Genomic DNA, 7,230 nt, shown 5'->3' with positions numbered 1-7,230 from the left:
AAACATTAACATGTTTGTTTGCATCTATCAGTTACACATTTCATATCAGTACATACACAGGAAGTAGGTCACATGGAGAGGCGTTGCTGTATTTGTTGTTTTAAACAGGTTTGCTGCTCACTTGTGCTATATGAGATGGAAGGGAGTTCCATGCAGTTATGGCTCTGTATAATACTGTATGTTTCCTTGAATTTGTTCTGAACCTGGGGACTGAATAGATCCCTGGTGGTGTGTGTGTGTGTGTGTGTGTGTGTGTGTGTAAGTTGACTATTGCAAACAATCTGGAATTTAACACATTCATGTTTCTTATAAAAACAGGAATTGATGCAGTCAGTCTCTCCTCAACTCTTAGCCAAGAGGGACTGGCATGCATATAATTGATATTAACCCTCTAATTACAATTAAAAGCTAAATGTGCTGCTCTATTCTGGACCAGCTGCAGCTTAACTAGGGCCTTCTTTGCAGCACTTGACCATATGACTGGACAGTAATCAAGTGAAGATAAAACTTGAGCCTGCAAGGACTTGCTTTGTGTGTGTTGTCAAAAAAGCACAGACCTCACCCTACCTTTACAACTCTCAAATCAATATGTTTTGACCATTACATTTTCCAATCTAAGGTAAAACGGACTGTAACTCTTTGTTTAGGGCTGATTTCCTGTAATTCTACACATTTTGCCACACAGTTCCACTGACTACCGGAAGTCAGCCTGCAGGTGCCCGGCCCGCCACAAGGAGTCGCTAGAGCGCTATGAGCCAAGTAAAGAGCCCCGGCCAAACATCCCCTAACCCGGATGACGCTGGGCCAATTGTGTGCCGCCCTATGGGACTCCAGGTCACGGCCGGTTGTGACACAGCCTGGGATCGAACCGGGTCTGTAGTGACGCATCAAGTACTGCGATGCAGTGACTTCGTCTGCTGCGCCACGGTAATTAGACCATGCTTACGATAAGTTTAGATAGCTGTCCGCTAAACTAACGTATCGAGTAAGTCACTAGAGAATTGAGACTTGGTAATTATTATGAGACACCCACCAAACAACCTCAAAATGATTACTTATCATAGTTTAATTAAGAAACAAACTAACACAGCACTCTGTCTTCATAAAGCAATATGCACAGACATACAAGGCCAAAACCCATTTCAGACAATATTGAATATTATAAACAAATCGGTCAATCTAGGGGGTTTGATTCAATCTGTATTGCTGAAGTTCAGCACTATTGTGCACTTGAAATAAAGGTAATTTCATATTGAGCCATTATATACAGCGTTTACCATGAATGCAGCGGGAACGTTGCCTTTCAATCGTGCTATAGCGCTGAATCGAGCCCTAAGTCTCCTTATAACGTAGTTACGTACTGGTAAGTAGTTTGTGTAATGAATTAGTACTTACAACTTAAACTGTTTACCTATGTAAGAATGTTTGCCTAGCTGCCTACAATGTAATTAAACACATACATGGGTTTTACACCTAATATGAAGTGGAACCACAACATCTACTGGAAAAAGAGTGGGTAAAACCTTAAATGTATGTAAAACAGCCTGGATCAAACCAAACTCATAGCAAGCTAAGATTTAAAATATATATATATATATATATGTCTTATTCTGGATTTATAAACACTTTACATGAAGATTCTCCACAAAGCTTGCTTTGTAGTCCACTAGGAAAGTGTCCCTTTATGCCCTAAATCAATAATCATTATCATATACCTTTGGCTGGTTGAGAATACATGATAGCACCACACGAAAAAGGGTATGTCTGATACTTCAGTCATCTTTGATGTACAGAGGACAGGCCGTAGTGTGGCTCTTTCATTCTTCATGGTACTTAAAGAAGAAAAAGAAAGGGAACAAGCCGACAGATTTATAATGGGGGTATCATCCCAAATCGCACCCCATTTCCTATACAATGCGCTACTTTTGACCAGGGCCCTATTTAGGGAACAGGGTGTAATTTAGAATGCACATATTGACCTTCTAGTAGTGTAGATTATAATGGCTGTCAGGCCTCCCTTAAAAAAAAGAGATTCAATGAGACTCACCTGGTTAAATGTAAAAAATTATTGAATGCTTTTCTGCATAGAATTTTTTTTTTTGGGGGGGGGGCAAACTGAACAGGATGGTGTTGAGCAGGACAGGTTATGTGTATTGGATGCGACTCAGGCTGACTACATGGGAGATGCATGAACATAATCGGCGACCACATCATATGGGGTTGAACAGGGCAGAGTAGGCCATCTATACTGTGTGACTCAATTTCAGTCACGGGGGTCTAACTCATATGGGAAGGGCCAGGGGGTGTTGGTTAGCGTAAACCTTTATTTCCAACCTTCCTCATGTCCGATTGGAATAGCCGAGTAGTGAACAAGACTTTGGCATAGTGTGTGGTGAGATAATTAGACATACTTTTTACTTAGAGAAGTGTCTATTGTTATATGCTAGTGTTTTTTTCCCCCTGATACAATCTTGTCGACAGCTCAGAGCCGTTTGGGTGCAAACGCAGCATGCGACATCACGTTTTATCTATCTGCCAGAACTCATCTGTGTGGAAACTTGCAGAAATGAGCACGGTGTGAGCTGTGGCAAATGCCGTTAGACGAGTAATCCCTCGTGCTATCTTAATCTGCACAGACAAACTAATATTTTACACACTGTTCCCCGCCCATTTACACACATCTGCCAAGAGGTTGTACTTTCATATAAAAGCTGAGACCCCACTGTTCGTTGGGCTCCAAAATCTGCACAATTGAGTGACTTAACTGCTCCGTTTTTGCAAATCTTATAATTAAGTTGTTTGAAGAATCAGGTCTCTCTTCCTTTTGGTTAGAATTTCCATTGAAGCTATATTGTGCTCTTTGCCTGTCCCAGACTGGCTTGGTGTTGTTTAGCCTGGGTCACGTCTGGCTCATTTACCAGGACTCCCATGGCTGATCCTTGCAACCCCAAGGATATGAAGAACAGCTACTGTAGGTTGGGTGCCTTTCATCCATCCTCCCCTCTTTACACACCAAGTGCACTGAAATGTTCATCATTTCTGTCTGTTACGAATGTATAGAGTTCCATTGAGGACCTTTGTCAAAAAAAACAATAGAAACTAAATGAGTAAGAAATTAGCATCCTAGAAATCCTTTATTCTGATTTGCTGGCCCCTGGAGGTGGTGTGTCCTGAAGTGGGTCCTCACTCTGCTTCAGGACCTTGTAGTTCAGGATTGGTGAGGGGCTCCTCTCTGGGTGGTCCTGGGGTTTGCATACAGTTGATTTGTTGCAGAACTGGGAAGCTGGGCGGGACAAACAGAGGAGAAACATCAGACCACTGTGGAGCTAGTCTGAGACAACAATAAGCACACAACAGTTTATGCAGAATACCAAAACATATACTGACATTCCTCTGTCAAGTCAATTCTAGATCAGTGGACTAAATAAAGCCTTCATTGTATTTATATTATCACAGCAACCCACTGACTGGAGGAGTGTGCAACTATAGCAAGCTTGTTAGTGCTCTAGTATCTGCGCATTAAAGATTTTGACTATGAGTAGGTGTCTCTAACGCCCAGGAACATCTGATTCAAACTATAATAATATATGCCATTTAGCAGACGCTTTTATCCAAAGCGACTTACAGTCATGTGTGTATACATTCTACGTATGGGTGGTCCCGGGAATCGAACACACTACCCTGGCGTTACAAGCGCCATGCTCTACCAACTGAGCTACAGAAGGATTAGACAGCTCCGCAAGAGTTATAGGTTTGTTCCTCACCAAATATGGAGTTTCGTTGAGAAACTATCTTCATTTACTCCTGTTGCGGCCAGTATGTTCTTCCAAAAAAGGCCTAAAAAAAGGCTATTTGGCTCCTCCAATCACTCATTACTGCAATGCACAGGTCAGAAGTCTACAACAGCAGAATACATTGAAGGTACTGAAGATTTTAAAAAATACATTTAAAAAAGTTTATTGTATATATATTTTTTTAGACCCTTTTTGGAAGTACATACTGGCCGTAATAGGAGTAAATTAAGAGTTGCTCAGCAAAACTCCATATCCATAACATTTGCAGAGCTCTAATGGAAGTTTAAAATCTGAGCTTCCTGGGTGTTAGAGGAGACATCTTTAAAACACATTGTTTATTTAACAAGGCAAGTTAGTTAAGAATTTGTTCCTATTTACAATGACGACATACCAGAACGCAAAGGGCATCTTGAGGAGGCTGGGGCTGGGATTAAAAATAAAAATATATAGGACAACACACAACACTACATAAAGAGAGACCTAAGACGACAACATAGCAGCACAAAACATGATACAAACATTTGGCACAGACAACAGCACAAAGGGCAAGAAGGTACAGCCAATACCTTACGCAAAGCAGCCACAACTCTCAGTAAGAGTGTCTATGATTGAGTCTTTGAATGAAGAGATGGAGATTAAACGGTCCAGTTTGAGTGTTTTGTTGCAGCTCGCTCCAGTCGCTAGCTGCAGAAAACTGAAAAGAGGAGCGACCCAGGGATGTGTGTGCTTAGGGGGCCCTTAACAGAATGTGACTGGCAGAACAGGTGTTGTACGTGGAGGATGAGGGCTGCAGTAGATATATCAGATGGGGGGAATTAGGCCTAAGTGGGTTTTATAAATAAGCATCAACTAGTGGGTCTTGCAACAGCTTTACAGAGATTAACAGTTTACAGAAGAATATAGAGTGCAGTGATGTGTCCTATAAGGAGCATTGGTGTCAAATCTGATGGCCGAATGGTTAAGAACATCTAGTCACTCGAGAGCACTGTCATGGCGCTGCCCTCTTTGGGTACAGCAAGCCCCATCCCCCTCTCCCTGCCTCCTGCTTGCCTCCTTCAGCTAGGCTGCTGTGGTCAGAGAGAGGTCGTAAATTCCTGAGGAGAGGATCTCCTCATGGCCACACAGTATAGAGATAGAGTGAAGTTTCATAGAGAACAAAGGAATTTCTTCCACCTCACAGAACTTGAGTTCCGAACAACGTTTACGTTCCGGAAAAGGTATAAAAGATCGGTGAAGAATCCAGCTACGAACTGGTCTTTCCAAAACATATGACATTTGTTTTGGAGGTGTTCAGAACAAGGTTAAGAGCAGAGAAAGCTTTTTGGACACTAAGAAAGCTTTGTTGTAGAGCATTTAGCACAAAATCTGGGGAGGGGCCAGATGACTGTGTCATCTGCATATAAATGGAGGGAAAGCTTCCTACTGCCTCAGCTATGTTATTGATGTAAATTGAGATGAGCGTGGGGCCTAAGATCGAGCCTTGGGGTACACCCTTAGTGACAGGCATGTTCTGACTTTATACACTCACTCTTTGAGAGAAATAGTTAGCAAACCAGGCTAAAGACCCCTCAGCGCTGTGTATACTGTAGCTAAAATGTATACTAAGTTTACGTTGTGTAGTAAGCTGTTAGTAGCCCATGTACCTCACGCTAACAATGTGCTCCCTTTCCCCCTTGTAACTTAGCCTACTGTTCTGAATTGGTGGCGCACATGTAGCATGTAGCCTTTTTTAGAGAAATGTCATAATCAAATATTGCAAGCGCTTTCATTGTATGCATATATGCCGCCTTTATTTATCCTACAGGTCTGACTTGGTGTACAGGGAGAATACTGTAAGAAAGGCCCATGTTCTGAATTCTGTTGCTGTACATTTCAAAGGTGCTGAATAAATAGTTATATTGACTACGTCTGTCCTAGTTCGCTCATTGTCGAAATTACAGATTGCCTCTTATCCGCTCGTTGTCTCCTTATGCCATAGTAGAGACCACATTTGTTTAATCAAGTCAGCCATGTGTTTTTAAAAGGCAGTAAATGAGGCTGAATTAAGTGTTTCGCTGCCAGACAGCCGGTGTCTTGTGTAGCAGTGGTAAGGATTCACCGTTATAGTGTAATCCATGTATTGTTTAGTGTTGTGTTGTGTATTTGCTTTGCTGGCATGTGTTTCCCAAATAGAATTTTTTTGCACCACCAAGATGTACATGCTAAAATCGCAACGGGTTACAATTGACCAATTCATACAGAAAATACTAATATTAAACACACACATAGTTGACAAAGGGCTGAATGTGAGAAGTTGAAAAGACGGGATCTTTTGGACCACCTGGCTACAAGCTGTCAGGGGAGTTAGTCCCATGTTCCCTCGGTCTGTTAGAATATGTTGTATCTGAATAAGTTAAATATCAGCCTACTGTTGTTCATCTCTGTCAGTTCCATAGTATTATCATCTTGTCTGCCTCTCAGTTCCTCAGGTGCTGCGAAGCTGCAGTGAATTCATTGAGAAGCATGGGGTTGTAGATGGAATCTACAGGCTATCTGGGATGTCATCCAACACACAGAAACTAAGGTAAGCGTGTGTGTTTGTGTCTCGTATGTGTGTGTGCGAGCGTGAGTGTGTGTGTGGTCAAGTACAGCAGTGTAATGTGTTTGTTTCCAAACGGGTGAGTTTGACAGTGAGGGGACCCCAGATCTGCATACAGTCACCCTGTCAACTCTCTCTGCAAGGCCTACTTCAGTTGCCCTCTCATACCAGCTCTATGACAAATATGCTGTGAATAGGGGAGAGTTGGGTAAATTGAGCATTTTTTTACATTCAGCATCACTCCATCAAGGGAAATATAGTATTCTTTCTGACAAAGATATGTACATGCACTGAGTGTACAAAACATTATGAACATCTGCTTTTCCCATGACATCATCTGACCAGGTAAAAGCTATGATCCCTTGTTGATGTCACCTGTTAAATCAACTTCAATCAGTGTAGATGAAGGGGAGGAGAATAATGATTGTTAAGCCTTGAGACAATTGAGACATGGATTGTGTACCATTTAGAGGGTGAATGGGCAAAACAAAATATTTAAATGCCTTTGAACGGGTTATGGTAGGTGCCAGTGTAACAGTACTCTGCTTACGTTGTGTACAATCAATCATCGACACGAACTCCAACGTGTAGCACCAGTCATGGAGATTTATTCTAATAGGAACAGCACAAAATTGCACGTCATGCAATGCACGGCTCACCATCCAACTCTGCACTCACACACTGTACAAAATATATGAACCTCCCCCACCAGACACAGTAAGTTGCTAGCTAGTACTGGCGGGAATTCTTTACAACAAAATGCACAACAAATATTCTCCAAAAAACGCTGCATCTTATGTGTGATGTTCGAATAACATTTACAAACAAATTTATATAAATTGTACATTTAAATCATCA

The sequence above is a fragment of the Oncorhynchus keta genome, chromosome 15 (assembly GCF_023373465.1).
Source record: "Oncorhynchus keta strain PuntledgeMale-10-30-2019 chromosome 15, Oket_V2, whole genome shotgun sequence".
Classification (NCBI taxonomy): domain Eukaryota; kingdom Metazoa; phylum Chordata; class Actinopteri; order Salmoniformes; family Salmonidae; genus Oncorhynchus; species Oncorhynchus keta.
Note: the sequence above shows the minus strand (reverse complement) of the source record.